This window comes from Schistocerca piceifrons, chromosome X, assembly GCF_021461385.2.
Source record: "Schistocerca piceifrons isolate TAMUIC-IGC-003096 chromosome X, iqSchPice1.1, whole genome shotgun sequence".
NCBI lineage: Eukaryota > Metazoa > Arthropoda > Insecta > Orthoptera > Acrididae > Schistocerca > Schistocerca piceifrons.
The window spans coordinates 241,283,627-241,307,071 of NC_060149.1; positions in this window are offsets into that span (position 1 = coordinate 241,283,627).

Sequence of the window (23,445 nt, forward strand, 5' to 3'; positions counted from 1 at the left end):
ATGTTACAAATGTCATAGTTAAGTGCATTATTCCAGTTAGTCTATCCGACTGTTAGTTGCCACACTCATGTGCACTTCTAGTAAATAACAAATGTAAATTAACGTAAATTAGCTCCGCAAACTGGGTAGCATAATCAATCTTTCAACACACACATGTCTTTCTCTGATTTGCATACCAAAATATTACACACACTAGATGTAAATTTCCTAAAAGTGTGCCAGGCGTTACAACCTTATGTCATGACATGCATATTGGAGCCGCTGCCTCTGAGCGATTTCTCCTTTTCCACGGCCATTCCTAAGAAATCCACTCTGATAATGGCAGTGAATATGTCACAAAATTGCACAAATAGATTAAATGACATCTGTAAATATTCTGCGTCCTTGTTTCTGATTAATAAATTTTATTGATTTTTCTTCTTTTAATTCCGTGATTATGCCATTTTTTTCTTATACATTATTTTGAGACATTTTCACATCACTGTTCCCAACTTCAATAGCATTTAAATGAATCAGAATAAATGACATAACCATGTGAATTAGGTTTGCTACAGATTGTATAGTATTCATTGAGACGTAATGGCATATATGTATCTTGAAATGTAAAGCCATAGTTATTTCTCAGTTACAGATTTATTCCTGGATACTGGATTCTTGTAAATTCTGTTGTGAATCAGACAAAAACACAGAAAGAAATTGAAAATGAACACTACAGTCATTCCAGCAGAATAGAGAAGTTTTGTATGGCAATGTGAATCTGAGAGGAGCTGTTATGGCTTGAAAAGATATACAATTAACACGATCCATAAGTAAAGTGTTTTTAGAAGTAATAAATTGATCTGAATACAAGGCGTACACCGAATATCAAATTTTATTCAAGCAGGAACGAAATAAGACAACCTGTTTCGTGTGAAACAGTCAGAAGTAACAAGGTAAGGCCCCCAGTGGTAATTGACGAAAAAACTTCAAACTCTTATGTGACGCTCAGTACCATTAAACAAATGCAGTACCGGTATTATAGATTCGTTCTGTGGTGTAATATATAGGCTGAGGCCTTCATATGCAGCAGGTTGAGGGTACGAATCTCTCTAGGTGCTTTCCACTGTTCATTTTAAGTCTTTATTAAAATGATTTTGATGATCAGTTTTATTCAGTTAATTGGCTTAAATGTAATGGTTTTTTTTCTATTTTTCTGTCATCACTGTGCATTTTAAAATCTTTATCTAACCGATTTGGATCATCATTTCTATTCAATTAATTGGTTTAAATGTATTTTTTATTTCTGTTCCTTCTTCAAATCATTTTAATCATTGTATCGATTTCGTCATTTGATGACATTTCCTTCCTATAATTATTTTTAAACTCGAAATTTTTGTGATTGTGAGTTTAATTATGTTTATCTATTATAATACTTGAATATTTGGAAACGCCGAGCTATCGGTTGTAAAACAAAATATAAGGTAATCTGTTTACATTAACTGTGCAGCGGTGTCAAAAATGTATTTTTCGTTACAATACGTGCCTTATTTTGGATGGTAATCGTGATACAAACATTTAAAACATAGCCTAAATTCCTGTTGCACTACGGACAAAATAACGCATATGAAGAATTACATGAAAGAAGGGATTATACGTAACACGAAATTCAAGCAAAATGGAAAAGAGAAATCTACATCTGCATCTACATCCACATGGATACTCTGCAAATCACATTTAAGTGCTTGGCAGAGGGTTAATCGAACCACCTTCACAATAATTCTCTGTTATTCCAGTTTCGTACAGCGGGCTGAAAAAACAAACACCTATATCTTTCCGTGCTAGCTCTGATTTCCCTTGTTTTATTATGATGATCGTTTCACACAATTCTGCCGCAACGAAAAACGCCTTTGTTTTAATTATGTCTAACCCAGATTCTGTATGATTTCAGTAACACTCTCTCCCTATTACGCGATAATACAAAATGAGCTACCCTTCCTTGAGTTTTCTCGATGTACTCCGTCAAGCCTATCTGGCAACGATCCCACACCGCGCAGCAGCATTCTAAAAGAGAACGGACAAGCGTAGTGTAGGCAATCTCTTTAGTAGATCTGTTACATTTTATGAGTACCCTGCCAATAAAATGCAGTCTTTGGTTAGCCTTCCCCACAACATTTTATACGTGTTCCTCCCAATTTAAGTTGCTCGTAACTCTAATTATTAGGTATTTAGTTGAATTTACGGGCTTTAGATTTAAGTGATTTATCGTGTAACCGAAGTTTAACGTATTTCTTATAGCACTTATGTGGATGACCTCGCACTTTTCGTTATTTAGGGTCAATTGTCGATTTTTCCGTCATAAAGATATCTTTTCTAAATCGTTTTTCTATTTGTTTTGATCTTCTGGTGACTTTACTAGTCGATAAACGACAGCATCATCTGCAGACAACCTAAGACGGCTGCTCAGATTGTCTCCTAAATCCGTTATATAGATAACGAACAGCAAAAAGTCTATAACACTACCTTGGGGAACGCCAGAAATCACTTCTGTTTCACTCGATGACTTTCCGTCAGGTACTACGAACTGTGACCTCTCTGACAGGAAATCACGAATCCAGTCACATAACTGAGACGATATTCCCGAAGCACGCAGTTTCACTACAAGACGCTTGTGTGGTACGGTGTCAAAAGCTTCCTGGAAATCTAGAAATACGGAATCGATTTGAAATAGCACTCAACACTTCATGTGACTAAAGAGCTAGTGGTGTTTTACAAGGAGGATGTTTTCTCAATCCGTTTTGACTGTGTGTCAATAGACCGTTCTCTTCGAGGTAATTCGTAATGACCGAACACAACAAATGTTCCAAAATCCTGGTACATATCGACGTTAATGCTATGGGCCTGTAATTTAGTGCATTACTCCTACTATCTTCAGTATTGGTGTAACCTGTGCAACTTTCCAGTCTTTATCTTTCGTCGGGCGAACGTTTTATATGATTTTTAGGTATGGGGCTATTGTATCAGCATACTCTGAAAGGAACCTACCTGGTATACAATCTGGACCGGAAGACTTGCTTTTGTTAAGCGATTTAAGTAGCATCAGTACTCTGAGGATATCTACTTCTACGTTACTCATGTTGGCAGGAGTTCTTGATTCGAATTCTGAAATATTTACTTCGTCTTCTTTGGTGAAGGAATCTTGGAAGTCTGTGTTTAGCAACTCTGCTTTGGCAGCACTGTCGTCAATAGTATTTCCATTGCTATCGTGCAGAAAAGGCACTCATTGCATCTTGCCGCTAGCATACTTCACATACACCCAGAATCTCTTTGGATTTTCTGCCAGGTTTCGAAACAAAGTTTCGTTATGGACACTGTTACAAGCACCTCTCATTGAAGTCTGTGCTAAATTTACAGCTTCTGTAAAAGCTCGCCAGTCTTGGAAATGTTGCGTCCGTTTGAATTTGGCATGTTTTCTTCGTTGTTTCTACAACAGTGTTCCGATCCGTTTTGTGTATCAAGGAGGATCAGCTCCGTCGTTTGTGAATTTATTTGGTATATATCTCTCACTTACTGATGATACTACTACTTTGAATTCAAAGCGCATCTGGTCCGTATTTACATTTTTAATTTGCAAGGAGAGGAGATTATCTCTGAGGAAGACGTCAAATGAGTTTCATAAAGAAGGAAATAACATCCACGAAAAAATAGAACGATAAAATAAAAGAAATTAAATTGACGTTTAACGAAATTAACGTGTACAATTATTTTAAGTCGCATGAACAAAGATTTCACGTGAAAAGGAATAATTCGAAGAAAAATGAGAGCAAATGAAGAAGTTAATACGCTGACTAAAATTATGTGACAAGAGAACAGACATACGAAAACTATATTTTAACCAATTAATTGAATAGAAATAACGATTAAAGCCATTTCGATAAAAATTTAAAAATAAAAGATTGAAATATCTAACGACATTCGAACCCCCGCCCTGCTACACAGGAACACATTGGCATATCTGTTACACCACGGAACCAATCGATAAAAAACCATATATTTAATTCTACTGAGTGTCACATAAAATTCTGAAACTTTGCTTCGTAAATTATTCGCAAAGGGGGGCCTACCAGGGTGAATGACTGCAAAGTGTGATGCCTGATATCTTAACGTACATCACTGTCTAGATGGTTTCAAAAAGTCGATCCTACAGCTGCGGACCTCTTCCTGTACGTGTAAATTTCTGATGTGCTTCAGTATGATGAAACGCTCTGCAAACCTATGAATTTGGCAAATTAATTGAAATACAATGGAAAGTATTCAATACTTTTGTCGAGAGATTGCAAAGCAGACATGTTGAGTGTCCTGTTGCGTGAACATAGCAACTACATTTGTAAGAGGAGCTGAGCATTAAGGAGGTCATACGAGGGAAGTCCAATGAAAACCAAACATCCCCCACAAGGGGGTCATGGAACGGTTCCATTAAAAAATAATCATCACACGCTTGATGACAATCATCCCACTGGGAGACTGGATGATCAATACATGTGTCGCGCCGGCCGAGGTGGCCGAGCGGTTCTAAGCGCTACAGTCTGGAACCGCGCGACTGTTACTGTCGCAGGTTCGAATCCTGCCTCGGGCATGGTTGTGTGCGGTGTCCTTAGGTTAGTTAGGTTTAAGTAGTTCTAAGTTCTAGGGGACTGATGACCTCAGAAGTTAAGTCCCATAGTGCTCAGAGCCATTTGAACCATTTTGAACATGTGTCGCAGTACGCGGTCAGCCGCTGACGGAGCCGCAAAAGCAACCACTCTTGCACTTCCTCGTCCAACTGAAACCGACGTCCATGCGTGTCTTCCTGCAGGTCGTCACAGATGAGAAAGTGTCACGGCGAGATATCTGGACTGTAAGAAGGATGTTGCAGTGTCTCCCAACCAAATCGCGAAAGCATAGCCATCGGCCGATTGGCAGTGTGGGGGCGGGCGTTTTCATGCAACGGGATGAGTCCGCCCGACGTCATTCCGACAGGCCGAGGGCAAACGGCAAAGCCAACAGTGGAATCATCCAACATCTTCCCCGCCACAGAACTCCAAAACTGTTTACATAAGTTACGGTAAAGCCACGATGACCTTCTTCTTCGACTGCAGGGACTCTCTGCTCGTCGAGTTCCTCGAACGTGGAACCACAATCGATGAGACACGCTATGAATGAAGGCACTTTGCAGAAACTGCGGCTCACCATAAAGTCAAAACGCTCAGCAATGCTGTTGGACTGAATCATCCTATTGCATGATAACGCCCGCCCCCACAGTGCGTATCAGATGAAAGCTGCGCTTCAGCGATTTGGTTGGGAAAACCGCAACATCCTCCTCCAGCCTGGATCTTTCACCATTTTACTTTCACGTCTTTGGCGACATGGAGAAAGATACGCTTCAGTCGTACGAGGAAGTGCATGAGTGGTTGTGGTCTTGGAACCGTCAGTGGCCGACCTCGTTGTACGAAACAGCAATTGATCGTCTCGTCTCCCAGTTTGATGAACGTCATAACGCCTGTTGTGATTAATTTTGAATCGAACCATTGCATGGTCCCGTTGTGGCACGTGTTCTGTTTTTATTGGACTTGCCCTTATACAAAAAGGCTGGTAACTTTTGCCAATGAAAATACAGTACCAACTTACAGAGTAAGAGGTGTAATTAGTACAGAAACATAAAGTACTGTTAGGCGTTAAGACAGACATCACGCAGTGTTAGTCGCAAGTAGTGCCATAATTTATTGAAGTTACAAAGCTACATTGTGTGGCCCAAACACAGGGAGAGGACTACATGTGGAAAACATAGAAAAATAACGTATTGTGTAAATTAATCTGAGCGTGATGGAATTTATTGTTAGTGATAATTTTCTGGGAGACATAAAAATATAAATAATACAAGCCAAAGCCTGTATTAAAAAATTTGCTAACTTATGTTCGAGAACGAGTTGTCAAAAAAATGGTTCAAATGGCTCTGAGCACTATGGGACTTAACTTCTGTGGTCATCAGTCCCCTAGAACTTAGAACTACTAAAACCTAACTAAACTAAGGACATTACACACATCCACGCCCAAGGCAGGATTCGAACCTGTGGCTGTAGCGGTCGCGCGGTTCCAGACTGTAGCGCCTAGAACCGCTCGGTCACTAAGGCCGGCAACGAGTTGTCAGTAGGGCTAACTACATACAGGCCAGATGCTATGAGCAGCTGCTGAAAACTGATTAAGTACTAATTTTTACGTCGAATAATTATAAGAGAGTAACATTAAATATTTATAAATTAGTGAAATGCTTCTAAGTGAATCCTGTGACCATGACAGACACCTTATGTAGTTCAAGAAATGTTACAAGTTGCATGCTATAATTTCTGTCCAGAATGTAGTTTTTTTAAAGAGGCGAGAGAGTAGAAATTTCGTGAAAAATCAACCGTGGAATCTAGGAGACAGTAAATTTCTTACAGTTAATCAAGGACTAGTTGAAATAGAGAGTACATGACACCAAGATGAAAAGATAATCTTATCATATTTTTGAGCCACTGTCATGTAATAATGTTTGAAAGATATTTCCGCTATTTGGCTGTACAAACTTCTTTATTTCATATTATTATACTACAATAGTTATATATTACATTATATTACCACATATTACTACTATATATTATTTTACTATCATGATTTCGGCCTTAAACCATTAGCAAGCGATGTTGGGTAGAATTAGACTTTGTTAAGTGAATAAATCGTCAAGATTACCGATTAATTAACCTTGATCTTGACGATGACTTCACTTTTGTAGGTGTGGTGCATTGGGATTTATATTTAAAATATAATGACATCCTCCAGCGTCTCTGCAACTCACTATTCCTTATCTGGGAGAAAAGAGCAAAACAACTTGGCCGTATGGACCTCGTAACTTTTCTTCTTCTTCTTCTTCTTCTTCTTCTTCAGTTCCCTGATGCTTCAGGCGTCTGGGAAGGCCTTGTAATTGCCTAGTTACAAGGCGCGTCAAACTACCATATGCCACACTGCGCAATGTGCTTTTTTTTTAGCCAACCTTGCTTCAGATTTATATTACGCTACTAAACACGCTAAAAATAATGAATCATTATAGAAAGAGAACATTTTTTAACACAAACAACTTTATGTAAAACAGTTTCTATATAATCTGTTGGTCAAGTACTTCAGCGTTCACGTTTAATGACACACCGTATCAATGTATTTAGAACTTTACGATGATATACAGTATATTCTCCTAATTTCTCTTAGGTTATGGCAGCATCTTCGAAAATGATATGTACTGGTGAGGAAAATGTTGGTTTTAAGGTGTCCTGTGACTTTATGCACACAGACATGACGTACTTAAAATACAATTGCTTTCATTTAAGTAGTTAATATTGACAGTAAAAAAACATACTCACACATAAAGTGTAAAAGAGAATTTGGACTTAGCACAGTAAGTGAACTGACCATACAGTGATGATAATAACATAGCACTGCAAGCCAACGTTGCGGCAATCGATTAACAGCCATTGACAGGGACCAACTCAGGCGTTAATCTAATATGACACTTTTCTGCCTGAATGCACCATAGGAGTAACTTTGTTCTACATACCATCATTACGTATGATTTGGATAATCCAGATACAGTTCTTTGAAAGATCTTTCAACAATACCAGGTAAGTAGTTAAAACAGCGCCTTTCTCGACGATCCTGCCACAGAATTTCTCCGCTTTGACACGGAGTAGTAGCATGCTTTGCAGTAAGGATATTACACGAGAATTTTCAGTGCTCTAGATGATGGCTAGTTGAGGATAAATCCACAAATTATGGACAGACTCGACAGTACATTTGAGGAGGACAATGGCAGCTATTTGGTGGTGTTCATATTTATTATTTAATATGCTCTTGTCCATAGCATCGTTTCGGTTCTGAACAAAGTCTATGCACTGTGTCAGCTTTGATATCAAAAAGAAATTTTAAATATTCACATCCTACTTCCTGATTTCAACATAGTTCCGGAACAAATGAGAGCATTTTATTCAATTGATGGAAAGAGAAAGAAATTTAAGTGCCGTCTAAGAATACAAGACTTACGAAACCAGAAAATATGAACAAACTGACCAACAAAACTTGTTTCGCCACAGTGACTGTTATAAAGGCGTAAGACTAGTAAACACACTTAATAACGCATGGAATAAAGACAGACAATGGCTTATTGAAACAGTAAAATATACATTAGTCCATAAGTTAAGCGATCTTTATAACATTACAATAACGACGATGGTCACTGGCAGACGACATCATAGAGGCTCTCTGAAATAATGCAGAGATGCTATTTCCACAGGTTGGTTATTTTCGCAGGAAACTATTGTATTTTAATTCAACGGAAAATTCTTGTACGATATATAGCGCATGGATAGTGTATCCATGTCCATATGTCTTACATGAATTTTCCGTAGAATTAAACTACAGTAGCTATATTTTCTCAAGAACAGTGACATTTAGTCATAGAAAATAATTTTAGAATACCAGAACGTGGATAACACTCACTGATGTAGGGACGTCCACACATACACACCCGCCATATTTTGTCCCTAAAATTGAAATGGTAATTTTTGATATTTGCAGTGGCTGAAATATATAATGGTCTTTGGAGGTAGAAATATTCTGTCGTAATTTCTTAATAACAACAGTTAACAGATAGGTAACCTCTTATTCAAGCACAAATAGCTCTAAATGCAATGACATGGATCAACCACAATTCCATTATTCTAAATCGTCTGAATTAGACATCGGGTCGATTAACTTCTCATAAACTTTCAGTATTATTCACACCCGAATGCTATTCCACATTAATCATATCAATTCAACACTGTCTTTTCTGTTACGGTATTCTACACCAGAAAATTTGCAACCTATCGTCGTACTCCGTATTCCCGTCACTTAACATGTTCCCAGTCCAAATGTTACAAACTTCTCTCGCGATTCTGCTTCCTTTTCGGGTGTTTGTTGCTTATCAGTAGCCAACACTACACCTCGCGATAACATAGCCATTCCACTACATCTGAGAACACAATATATTTTCAGCCTAATTTACTTACGAACACGAAACTAGTCTCAAGGGATTCGTGCTTACGCGCCGTTTAAAATAGTTAATTGTGTCATTTATAATTTGACGATAACAAGCACTTTTTGAATCTCTGATTTTAAATCTACACTACTGGCCATCAAAAATTGCTACATCGAGAAGAAATGCTGATGATAAACGGTTATTCGTTGGACAAATATATTATACTAGCACTGACATGTGATTACATTTTCACGCAATTTGCTTGCATAGACCCTGAGAAATCAGTACCCACAACATCCATATCTGGCCGTAATAGCGGCCTTGATATGCCAGGGCATTGAGTCAAACAGAGCTTGGATGGCGCGTACAGGTACAGCTGCCCATGCAGCTTCAACACGATACCACAGATCATCAAGAGTAGTGACTGGCGTATTGTGACGAGCCAGTTGCTCGGCCACCATTGACCAGAAGTTTTCAATTGGTGAGAGATCTGGAGAATGTGCTGGCCAGGGCAGCAGTCGAACATTTTCCGTATCCATAAAGGCCCGTACAGGACCTGCAACATGCGGTCGTGCATTATCCTGCTGAAATGTAGGGTTTCGCAGGGATCGAATGAAGGGTATAGCCAAGGTCGTAACACATCTGAAATGCAACGTCCACTGTTCAAAGTGCCGTCAATGCGAACAAGAGGTGACCGAGACGTGTAATCAATGGCACCCCATACCATCACGCCGGGTGATACGCCAGTATGACGATGACGAATACACGCTTCCAATGTGCGTTCACCGCGATGTCACCAAACACGGATGCGACCATCATGATGCTGTAAACAGAACCTGGATTCATCCGAAAAAGTGTCGTTTGGCCATTCGTGCACCCAGGTTCGTCGTTGAGTACACCGTCGCAGGCGCTCCTGTCTGTGATGCGGTGTCAAGGGTAACTGCAGCCATGGTCTCCGAGCTGATAGTCCATGCTACTGTAAACGTCGTCGAAATGTTCGTGCAGATGGTTGTTGGGTTGCAAACGTCCCCATCTTTTGACTCAGGGCCGAGACGTGGCTGCACGATCCGTTACAGCCATGCGGATAAGATGCCTGTCATCTCGATTGCTAGTGGTACGAGGCCGTTGGGATCCAGCACGACGTTCCGTATTATTACCCTCCTGAACCCATCTATTCCATATTCTGCTAACAGTCATTGGATCTCGACCAACGCGATTAGCAGTGTCGCGATACGATAAACCGCAATCACGATAGGCTACAATCCGACCTTCATCAAAGTCGTAAACGTGATGGTACGCATTTCTCCTCCTTACACGATGCATCACAACAACGTTTCGCCAGGCAACGCCGGTCAACTGCTGTTTGTGTAAGAGAAATCGGTTGTTAACGTTCCTCATGTCAGCACGTTGTAGGTGTCGCCACCGGCGCCAGCCTTGTGTGAATGCTCTGAAAAGCTAATCATTTGCATGTCACTGCATGTTCTTCCTGTCGGTTAAATTCCGCGTCTGTAGCACGTCATCTTCGTGGTGTAGCAATTTTAATGGCCAGTAGTGTACAAAATTACACTAAAATCATATTTGTACTGTAAAAAATGGTTTATAGCAATATCAAGAATGAGTTCATACTGTTTTTGCCTACTGGTGGCAGTGGTACAGTCAGGATGACCTGCAAGGAAGGAAGGAAGGAAGTTTTGGGGTTTGACATTCCGTCGACAACGAGGTCATTAGAGACTCGAACTAGGGAACCATTAAGAGCTAATTCGTGGACGCCATTTTCAGAGAATCCACCACGAAGTTCTCGATAAGCGATTTAAGGAAATCGTGGGATACGTGATTCTGGATGGACGGATGGGGATTTGAACTGCCGTCGCCCTGCTGCAAGTCCTGTGTCTCACGGCTGCGCCACCTTGTTTGGTGACATAAAGTCTAACGTAAACTCTGAACCACTGAGCAGTCTGATTTGTTCACAAACAAAACGAGATGGATATCACTCCAGAAGCCATTAAAATTAATGAAGCAAAATATATTGACAGGACCGTGCAGTGTTTCAAACGTAAACCTTCCGATTTGCGATTTGTAGTGTGAGACTTGCTTGCGTCACCACAGTGTAACACATTTTGTTTGCAACACTCATGTAAAACTGATGAAGCAGTGCATCCTAGGAAGTACTGTGAAATTCTATTCTATATACCCTGACATTGCCAGCTTGTTGGTGCTGCCAGTGCTGTGTCTGATTTTCTTACTTAATGTACACTCCTGGAAATTGAAATAAGAACACCGTGAATTCATTGTCCCAGGAAGGGGAAACTTTATTGACACATTCCTGGGGTCAGATACATCACATGATCACACTGACAGAACCACAGGCACATAGACACAGGCAACAGAGCATGCACAATGTCGGCACTAGTACAGTGTATATCCACCTTTCGCAGCAATGCAGGCTGCTATTCTCCCATGTAGACGATCGTAGAGATGCTGGATGTAGTCCTGTGGAACGGCTTGCCATGCCATTTCCACCTGGCGCCTCAGTTGGACCAGCGTTCGTGCTGGACGTGCAGACCGCGTGAGACGACACTTCATCCAGTCCCAAACATGCTCAATGGGGGACAGATCCGGAGATCTTGCTGGCCAGGGTAGTTGACTTACACCTTCTAGAGCACGTTGAGTGGCACGGGATACATGCAGACGTGCATTGTCCTGTTGGAACAGCAAGTTCCCTTGCCGGTCTAGGAATGGTAGAACGATGGGTTCGATGACGGTTTGGATGTACCGTGCACTATTCAGTGTCCCCTCGACGATCACCAGTGGTGTACGGCCAGTGTAGGAGATCGCTCCCCACACCATGATGCCGGGTGTTGGCCCTGTGTGCCTCGGTCGTATGCAGTCCTGATTGTGGCGCTCACCTGCACGGCGCCAAACACGCATACGACCATCATTGGCACCAAGGCAGAAGCGACTCTCATCGCTGAAGACGACACGTCTCCATTCGTCCCTCCATTCACGCCTGTCGCGACACCACTGGAGGCGGGCTGCACGATGTTGGGGCGTGTGCGGGACCGTAGCCCAGCTTCATGGAGACGGTTGCGAATGGTCCTCGCCGATACCCCAAGAGCAACAGTGTCCCTAATTTGCTGGGAAGTGGCGGTGCGGTCCCCTACGGCACTGCGTAGGATCCTACGGTCTTGGCGTGCATCCGTGTGTCGCTGCGGTCCGGTCCCAGGTCGACGGGCACGTGCACCTTCCGCCGACCACTGGCGACAACATCGATGTACTGTGGAGACCTCACGCCCCACGTGTTGAGCAATTCGGCGGTACGTCCACCCGGCCTCCCGCATGCCCACTATACGCCCTCGCTCAAAGTCCGTCAACTGCACATACGGTTCACGTCCACGCTGTCGCGGCATGCTACCAGTGTTAAAGACTGCGATGGAGCTCCGTATGCCACGGCAAACTGGCTGACACTGACGGCAGCGGTGCACAAATTCTGCGGAGCTAGCGCCATTCGACGGCCAACACCGCGGTTCCTGCAGTGTCCGCTGTGCCGTGCGTGTGATCATTGCTTGTACAGCCCTCTCGCAGTGTCCGGAGCAAGTATGGTGGGTCTGACACACCGGTGTCAATGTGTTCTTTTTTCCATTTCCAGGAGTGTATTATCTGTGTGAAAACTGATCCCTACGTTGGATTTCTTGAACAGATACGTGATTTTATCCGAGACTGCACCTAAGTAAGGTAATCTGGCAAACTTAGTCATTTTCTGTTTAGCATTCTCTCTGTCTATGTTAACTTTCTGCTCAAATAGTTCAGTGACCTTTACCGCTCTGAAACCCTTGTTAACAAACACTCATCGCAAGATATCTAGTGCCTTTTTTATTTCATCATCCTCTAGCTCCAGGTTCCTTAGTCTACGTATCACAGAGTTAAAATAGGCTCCCTTCTGGCAAGAATTGTTACTTATTGCGCAGTATATTCTGGTTAGCTTACGAAAATTCCAAATTTGTTTGGCTATTGAAACTTGAAATTTGGAGACGTAGGAAACATATGCTTTAGTTAACTTCTATGTCTTTCAAAATTTTTATACTGAGATGTAAGCTAATAAGTTTTCTTTTTCGTTTTAAGCTTACCGTAATTTAAGAGCGTTTTCAAAACACACGTCTCGCTATTATTTACAACTACCTTTTTACCTCAGCATCGCCGGGGAACACTATGTCACTTATATTGCGTACATATATCTCTGATTCTCTGCTATTTCACGCACTATGAGTCCAGACAGGACGTTACATTTATTTGTGGTGTTCAGCCGTGTGGCATGGTCTTAGGTCTCGAAACACGTTGAGAAAGTTATCGGCTCGATGCAGTGCTCAATCTCGCGACCTAAGTGTCACAAGTAAGAGAAAAAAATAAGTACCAGTTGGTCCTTTTTGAATATTTTTACATATCACGTCCTTCTCATCTCCACCGCTAGGGGTAGTAGAATCACAGGTATCGTACTACCACAGTACTTTCATCATCCATATACCAAGTTCCGATGGAATTGATCCAGGCGCCCAGGAGTTACTCTTTTATGTCACCCTTTTTCATCCACATCTCAGCCGTATGGGTGCTGAGGGGGTGGGATCTTATTGTCACAGTATTTTTTTCCAGGTAGCAAGTGATACGAGTACTCCGTTTGGTAGAAATTGCAGGATTTACAGAGATGGGCTGATATGTCATCGTCTTTCCAATTCGCTCCCTCCCCTCCCTCTTCCCTCCCAACACACAATTTGAGGAGATACGTCATCAGGACCGTCACCAATGAGCCTAGAGACACCAAAAACTATAGTTTCGACACTAATTTGAATCGTTATCGATTACTTTTACATGTTTCGGTTTCTCGTCCCAACACCTACCCAAGGTAGAAGGGGGTAGACATGCGTCACCCGAAGAGTAGTTTTACACAAATAATACAAATACTGAGATACATATACACAAAATTTGGTTTAAATTGTTACATACATTCCTGAGTCTATGCTTCTATCTCCACCCCTGTCGAAGGCTGGTCACACACTGCTTCTTTCAGATAGTAAATGATATGTGTACCGGGTTTGGTTGAAATAGGTCCAGTGCTTTAGGAGGAAGTGTGGAACATCCATATACATACATACATTCATTTTTGCAATACAAGGTGAATCAGAACTCCACAGACAAACTTTCATAGGTTGCACAAGTTTACCTTTTGAGTATTTTGGCACAAGGGACACATGGTCTACAGCGGCTCGTTGCAGAGCAATGACATAGTTATGACTTTTTATGTTTGTAACCGCAATGAACTATGTTCCTGTGAAAACACCTTCAGAACATTGAAAAATCTTGTAATATGTAACTATCGAAAGGTAAAACACAAAACAAAGAGTAATGCAACAACCGACCGTCAGGCGAAATCCATTGTCATCCATCATCGAGCAGCACAGCATATCGTCACTGTGTCTCTCTTACACTGCATTCAGTGAACCTATAAACGAGCTACATATCTACCAGCTCATCATCAGTAAATGTAAGTGGTAAAGGCTGCCAAAGCAGCGCTCACCATTTGCAGCGTAGTCGATAGGACCGATTGCAGACCCCTGGTACGGAGCCGAGTGGAGGGTCTGAATCACAGGCTAAGACGGTTCTGCAACCGTATTGGCTGCATATTCCTCGATTTTCGCCATGTGGTGATGGCGTTTCGGGTTCCGTTAAATAGGTCAGGAGTCCATTACACGCAGGAGGCGGCTATAACGGTAGCGGGGGCTGTGCGGCGTGGACTGGGCGGTTTTTTTGGTTGGAGTGTCTTGGGGAAATAAAAAACTTGCTTCTGTCTGAAAGGGCGTAAGTCGCAAACAGGAAGAACGTAATTTAAGAACCATCGGTATAACAGATGTAGACTGTCATAGCTATGTTGGAAAAGTACCAGAGCTCCAAGCACTAATGCAAAGCAGTGATGCTCAAATCGTTGTAGGCACTGAAAACTGGCTAAAACTCGAGATAAGTTCAGCAGGAATTTTTGCGAATGACCTAACGGTGTTCATAAAGATTTGGCTAAATACAGTTGGCGGTGGCGTGTTTGTTTCTGTTAGCAGTAGTTTAACTTGTAGCTAAATAGAAGTAGATGGTTCCTGTGAGTTAGTAAGGGTAGAGATGACGCTTGGCAACCGGAATAAAATAGTAACTGGATCGCTTTAAGCAACTTCACAACTCAGATCGTACAATTTCTGAAAGGTTCAAAGAAAACTTGACTTTAAACACGTACCTGACTCATACAATTATAGTTGCTGGTCACTTCAGTTTACCCTCGGAATGTTGGCGAAAATTAATTTTTAAATCCGGAGGCAGGCATAAAACATTATCAGAAATTATTTTGAGTAATTAGTTCATGAGTACACTCCAAAAGTGAACAGTTGTGAAAACATACTCTTCCAACAAGTACTCCAAAGGTAATAACGAGCATCGAAACGCATACACGGATTAGTGAAACAGGGTTGTCGTAGCGAGACTAAATATCGTAACTCCTAGTGAACCAAAATTAAACGAAAAATGCATCTATTCAAAAAAGCAGATAAAAATTTGCTTGACTCCTTCTTGAGAGACAATCTCCACTGCTTCTAAATTAACAGTGTAGAGTAGATCAGATGTGACTTGAATTCAAAGAAATAGTAGCGACATCAATTGAGAGATCTGTACCAAATAAATTAGCGAAAGACGGACCTGACCCCCCGTGTTACACAAAACAAGTCAGAATTACTGTTGCAGAAACAACTTTCTCAAATGAAAACGAACGCAAAATCCCTAAGATTGGCTACCTTTTACAAAAGCTCCAAATTCAGTGTGACTGAAGCGCCTAGAACCGCTCGGCCACAGCGGTCCGCGATTGGCGATTTCCCGGCAGAGAGGTCACAGTTCGTAGTAACTGACAAAAAGTCATCGAGTGAAACAAAAGCGATATCTGGTGTTTCCCAAGGTAGTGTTATAGACTCTCCGCTGTTCGTTATCTACATAAATGATATAGGAGACAATATGAACAGCCGTCTTAGGCTGTTTACAGTTGATGCTGTCGTTTATCATCTAGTGAAATCATCAGAAGATCAAAACCAATTTAAAACGATGTAGGTAAGATATCTATATGGTGGGTAATTTGGCAATCACCCTAAATGATGAAAAGTGTGTTGCTATCCACATGAAGTACTGAAAGGAACCCGTTAAACGGGCCGTAAATTCAACTAAACACATAGGACTTACAGTTAAGAATAGCTTACACTGGAAAGAACAGAAAGAAAGTGTTGTGGGGAAGGCGGACCAAAGACTGCGTTTTATTGACAGATCACTTAGAAGATGCAACAGATCGACCAAAGAGACTGCGTACAATACGCTTGTCCGTCCTCTTTTGGGATACTGCTGCGTGGTGTGGGATCCCAACCAGATACGATTAACTGGTGTGGGATCCCTACCAGATACGATTAACGGATGGTTGGTTGCTTGATTTGGGGGAGAGGACCAAAGAGCGAAATCATCGGTCCCATAGGATTAGGGAAGTATGGGATAGAGGCTCGGCCGTTCACTTTTAAAGGAACCATCCCGACATTTGCCTGAAGTGATTTAGGAGAACCACGAGAAACCTGAGTCAGCATGACCGGATGCGGGTTGGAACCGTCGTCCTCTCAAATGTGTGTCCAGTGTGCTAACCACTGCGGCACCTCGTTCGGTATAGGATTAACAACATCGATAAAGTTTAAATAAGGGTATCATGTTTTATACTATCGCGAAATAGGGGATTGAGTGTCAAGGACATGATACTCTATTTGAAATGAAAACCACTAAAACCAAAGCATTTTTCGTTGTGGCGGAATGTTCTCAAGAAATTTCAATCACCGACTATCTCCTCCGATTGCGAAAACATTTTGTTGACGACGACCTACATAAGAAGAAACGATCATCAAAATAAAATAAGGGAAAACAGCGGTCATATGGGAAGATACAGTCCGCCCCGATAGCTGAGTGGTCAGCGTGACGGATTGCCGTCCTACGGGCCCAGGTTCTATTCCTGGCTGGGTCGGAGATTTTCTCCGCTCAGGGACTGGGTGTTGTGTTGCCTTCATCATCATTTCATCCCCATCCGGCGCGCAGGTCGCCCAATGCGGCGTCGACTGTAATAAGACCTGCACCACGGCGGCCAGACCAGCCCCGCATGGGGCCTCCCAGCCAACGACGCCAAACGCTCATTTCCATGGGAAGATACTTGTGTTCGTTTTTCCACGTGCTGTTTGAGAGTGTTACAGTACAGAAGTAGTGTGAAGGTCGTTCTATGTACCCTCTGCCAGGCCCTTAAGTGTGATTTTCAGAGTATTCATGTAGATACAGATGTTCGTAGTGCTCTGTATCACTGTTAAAACACAACTAACACTGCTGGAAAAGCAAACACGACACAGAACCGAACACAATGACAGCTTCAATGTAGAGAGTAAAGTTGGCATTACTGTTATCAACAGGAAGCATCGTTACTGATTGGTACGAGTTTCTTTCCAAGCCAGATACAAAGTGTATACCGTCGACGTTTCAACAGTTGCGTAGACATTTTCAGTGAAATAGAGATACAAAGTTACTTGAGGCAAGAAAAAAAAAAGAAACCCGACATGGAATAACTCTGTAACGAGCCGCTGGAGGCCGTAAGTTCCTTATACGAAAATACACATGAGGTATCCCTGAACAACCTCTGAAAGTTTGTCCTTGGAGTTCTGGCTCACCCTGTTTACATACGTAGGACCGTCTTTAGTGCTGAATGGTGCTTTTTATCCTTTTTGTATATTCTGTAGACTACTGCTTTTTGCCTCCTTTTCCTCTGAAGTATAAGCCGAAAAAAACTTGGTTTCACTTTCACCTTCCGCGATTTCAGGAACCCACTTATTCTTTCGTTGTACTTGCATTGCTTGTACTTCAGTATGGTTTCACATTATGCTTATCCATTACGGATATTTTAGAACCGTGACTGTATAATGAATGTAAATAAGTTATAAGAACTGCAACCAGTCACTTTTTTTGAATAATAATGCTTTATTCCATGAACCGGTTTTCGAACCTTTTCAGGTTCATCTTCAGATGGTTTCGGGAGGATCCGGGAAGTTACATAATTACTGGTAGTAGCATAATGCTGGGTGCTGGTTCTATGGCAGAAATTTACATTCATATCGACAGATAAGTTATAGTCATGGCGATACATTAAAGTGTGACCCATCTTTCTGCCATAGAACCAGCACCCAGCATTATGCTACTACCAGTAATGATGTAACTTCCCGGATCCTCCAGAAACCATCTGAAGATGAACCTGAAAAGGTTCGAAAACCGGTTCATGGAATAAAGCATTATTATTCAAAAAAAGTGACTGGTTGCAGTTCTTATAACTTATTTATATATAGTTTCACATATTTCACACTCATTACAGTGTTTTGTTCTGTAGAAAACAAATAAACAGACAAAAGCACCATGATGAATGTTGAACAGGTGATACTACAGTTATATCTGTATCGTGTCAAATTTTATGAAGTTGTACAAAAGTGAAGCGAAATATAAACAGCGATAAAAAGTTTCAATTTCAGGGCGTAGTTACAGCGTATATGTAACGCAGTGCTACTCCGACGCGGATATATAAGCATTGACATGTAGACGAGGGATTAGTGTAGTATTCCTGTCTTTGTGACGTTCGTGTGGTAAATGTGCAAACGTGAACTATCGCGATGTTATTACCAAACTGGCCCAAACAGGATAAACGTGCTGTTATTTTTTTTTTTTTTTTTTTTTTTTTTTTTTTTTTTTTTTTTTTTTTTTTTTGCTGCCATAGGATAAAAACCGGTACACATTCATTGGAGAATGAAGAATGTATAGGCCGGCCGGTGTGGCCGAGCGGTTCTAGGCTCTTCAGTTTGGAACCGCGCGACCGCTCCGGTCGCAGGTTCGAATCCTGCCTCGGGCATGGATGTGTGTGATGTCCTTAGGTTAGTTAGGTTTAAGTAGTTCTAAGTTCTAGGGGACTGATGACCTCAGATGTTAAGTCCCATAGTGCTCAGAGCCATTTGAACCATTTTTTGAAGAATGTATATGAAGCAGCATGTCATTCGAGAATTACCGTTCTCTAATGGTTCGACAATAGGTGACGCTGCTCTGTGATAAGGCATGTCCCCATATCGCAAATGTCGTAACGCAGAAGTCACATCAACTAGGCACTCGAGTTCCCGTCTTATAGTCCTGATCTCTCCCCGTTCGATTATCACGTCTACGGTCTCTTATAAAAGAGCTTGAAGGATCGACGATTCCTGTTGGACGAGGATGTGCAACAGACAGTTATGGGCTTCTTCACGCTACAGGACAAGGTGTTCAGCCAGACGTGTATCTTCAGACTGGTGCGTCGATAGGATTATTGCCTCGTTGCTTACGGTGATTATGTCTGCTTGGCGTACAGATTCTGGACCGTACGGGCTTCGAATGGAAACTTGTTGATCGTCCCTTATAAAAATGACACAAATGTAGCAAAACATAACCCGGGTTGCTAAAAGCTAAAAAAATAGTGGAAGATAATGGTGAATTGCAGTAAACTTAAGACGGGAAAAAATAATAATTCGTGATAATAACAGCTGCTGCGGAAGAACGCCATGCAAATAAATATTTTATTACAGATCCCTTATTCGACGCTTTATAGCGAAGTCAGTATTACTTCTATATCTACATATATACTCCGCTAACCACCAAGCGGTGTGTGGCTGAGGGCACAATTCGCGCCAAAATCATATCCCCCCCCCCCTCTGTTCCATCCGGGGATCGCATGAGGGAAAAACGGCTGTCTGAACGCCTCAGTACGAGCTCTTATTTCCCTTATCTTTGAATGATGATCATTACGCGATTTGACAGTTGGTGGTAATAATATGTGCTCTACATCCTCGGTGAAGATAGGATTTCGGAATTTAATGAGCAGCCCCTTTTGTTTAGCGCGTCGTCTACCTGCAAGTGTGTCCCACTTCAAACTTTCTATGAGATTTGTAACGCTCTCGCGATGGCTAAATGTACCAGTCACGAATCTTGCCGCTCTTCTTTGGACCTTCTCAATTTCTTGAATCAGACCCAACTGGTAAGGTTTCATACAGACGAACAATACTCTAAGACTGGACGAACTAACGTATTGTAATCTATTTCCTTTGTTGAAGGATTGCATCGCTTCAGGATTCTACCAATAAACCGCAATCTAGAGTTCGCCTTATCCGTTACTTGTGTAATCTGATCATTCCATTTGAGATCATTTCGAATAGTCACACCCAGATAATACTTGACTGATGTTACCGCTTCCAAAGACTGATCATTTATTTCGTACTCATACATGAAGGGGGATTTTCGCCTTGTTATACGCAGTAGCTTACACTTACTAATATTGAGAGATAACTGCCAGTCATTACACCACGCATTTATTTTCTGCAAATCCTCACTGATTTGTTCACAACTCTCGTGTGATACTACTTTCCTGTAGACTACAGCATCATCGGTTAACAGTCTAAGGCCGCTGTCAATACCATCAACCAGATCGTTTATGTAAATCGTAAAAAGCAGAGGACCTGTTACGCTGCCCTGGGGCACACCTGAAGTTACTCTTGATTCTGTTGACGTTACCCCGATCAGGACGACATACTGCTCCCTGTCTCTTAGAAAACTTTCTATCTAACTGTATATGTCACTGGATAGACCGTAAGCGCGCGCTTTTTGTAGTAAGCGACAGTGCGGAACTGAGTCGAGCTCCTTTCGAAAGTCGAGAAATATGGCATCAACCTGGGAGCCGGTATCTAGAGCCTGTTGTATATCATGCACAAAGAGGGCCAGCTGTGTCTCGCATGAGCGCTGTTTCCTAAAACCGTGCTGGTTTCTGCAGATGAGCTTCTCAGAGTCGAGAAAGGTCATTATGTCTGAACACAAAATATGTTCCATGAGTCTACAACAAATTGATGTCAGTGAAATTGGGCGGTAGTTATGTGCATCCGATTTTCTACCCTTTTTATAGATTGCTATGACCTGAGCTTTCTTCCAGTCCCGTGGAACTTTCCACCTTTCCAATGATCTCTGATAGATGACGAATAAGAATGGTGCTGTATTTGTAGCATAGTCAACATAAAATCTTACGGGGATACCGTCTGGATGCCTTTCTGGCGTCTAAGGATCTTAACTGTTTTGCAATAAATGCTATGTCAGCCATCCTTTCGTTTGATCGATAATTGAAAGTGAGAATGGTGCTGTAGTCCTCTATCGTAAACGAGTTTTTGAAAGCTTGGTTTAGAATTTCGGCCTTCTGTTTATCATTATCAGTTACATTACCCGTACTGTCAGCAAGAGAAGGTATTGAATTATTTGTAGCGTTCATAGATTTTACGTACGACCAAAATTTTTTGGGGTTATTTTTAGAATCTGCAGATAAAATATTGCTTTCAAATTCGTTAAAAGAGCCTCTCATTGTCCTTCTGACAGCGGCTTTCATTGCGCATAATTTCTTTTTGTCAGCGGGACAGTGACTACGTTTAAATCGACTATGCACAATTCTCTGCTTTCTCAGCAACTTCCTAACATGTTTGTTGTACCAAGGTGGATCCTTTCCCTCCCCTATACTTTTGCTAGGCACATAATCCTCCAGCACATGGTGTATAATACCTTCAAATTCCGACCAAAGATGCTCAGTATCTTTGTGTCACTCGGTGAATGCTTGGAGCTGACTATGAAGATATTCATTAATGACACTTTTATTTGTTTTTCCAAACAAGAGAACACTACTTGTGTAGTAGATACATTAAAAATGGACTTCTCTACATATTTGAGATACTACCGCCTTCAAGTCAAAAACAACGTGTTGATTTACCTCAGTCGCCGAAAAAACCTTGTTCACCAACGAAAATTTGCCTTTTTCTCTAAAAGGGAAGTAGTCTTTGGGACACGATGTCAACGGAAGTACGCCTTTGTGGTAGAGTGAGACGAGGAAGAAAAGAGTGCTCGATGAGTGAGAAGCTGGGCCAGGTGTCGGAGCGGACGGGCTGTGTTGACATGCGTGTCCCTCACCGCAGACCGCAGCCGGCGTGTCTCACCGCAGGGAACTGCCGGAGGCGCGACGCTCTCCTCCCTGAAGCCAGCCTGCCGTCCTGACTCAACGGCCATCCCTAAAATGTGGCAAAAATACTAGCACAAAAACGCGGAGTCCTTTAGAAATACCTGCTACAACGAATGGAGACGTGTACGAGTATAATATTCTTTGTTGTTTGGCACCTGAGGAAATCACCTAAAAAATCGCGAAAAGGTACAAGCCTTAATACATTTTGCTGTAACATTTGAAAATATAAGGCTTGTGGCGTTGCAGGACATGAGTCAAACCTAGTGTTCACCACTGCAATTACTTAGAAGTACCTTCATGTTGTCCACTATAATTAGTGGCTTTGTAATCTGGAGTGGTCGGTCCAGATCAGGAGAATCTTGAGGTTTACTTCTCTGGAACCTTCTGACACTTCACCTTGTTTAACTGTTGTTTTTGCAGTCTTCAGTCCGAAGACTGGTTGATGTCACTCTTCGGGTAACCTGTCCTGTACAAGCGTCTTAATGTCTGCATATCTACTGGCACCTACATCCATTTGAAGGTGCTTGCTGTATTCATCTTTTGGTCTCCCTCTACAATTTTACCGCCTACTCCCTCCACCCCCCTCCCCCCAAAACTCCCCACCATTACCAAACCGCCTAAGCCTTGATGCCCCAGGATTAATCTAGTATACCGATGACTTATTTTAATCAAATTTTGCCATAAGTATCTTTTCTTCCGAACTGGATTCAACGCCTCCTCATTAATTACTCGATGCACTTACCTAATTTTCAGCATTCTCCCATAGCACAAAATTTCTAAATCTTACATACTCTTGTTGTTTGAGCTCTTTGTCCTCGATGGTTTCACTTACGTAGAAGGCTAATATCCAGATAAATAACTTTACAAAGAACTTCCCAACGTTTAAATTTACTTTCGATGTTAACAAATTTCAGAGTTACAGAATTTGCTTGTTGTTGTGCTGTTGCCTGCCTGTATTTTCTGTGTTCTCATGATTTGACCATCTGTTATTTTGCTGCCCAAATAGAAAACTCGTATAAACCTTGTAGGTCTCATTTCCTAGTCTAGATCCGTATGCACCACCCGATTTAATTAGCATATATTGCGTTGCAATTGTTATACGTTTTCTGAAATCGTATAACCCATTCATTCTGCTCAACTAATCTTCCATGTGTTCTGACGTCTCTGATAAAATTACAGTATCATCAGAAAACCTCAAAGCTTTTAGTTCTTTTGTGTGAACCTTAATTTATTTCCCAAATTTCTCCTT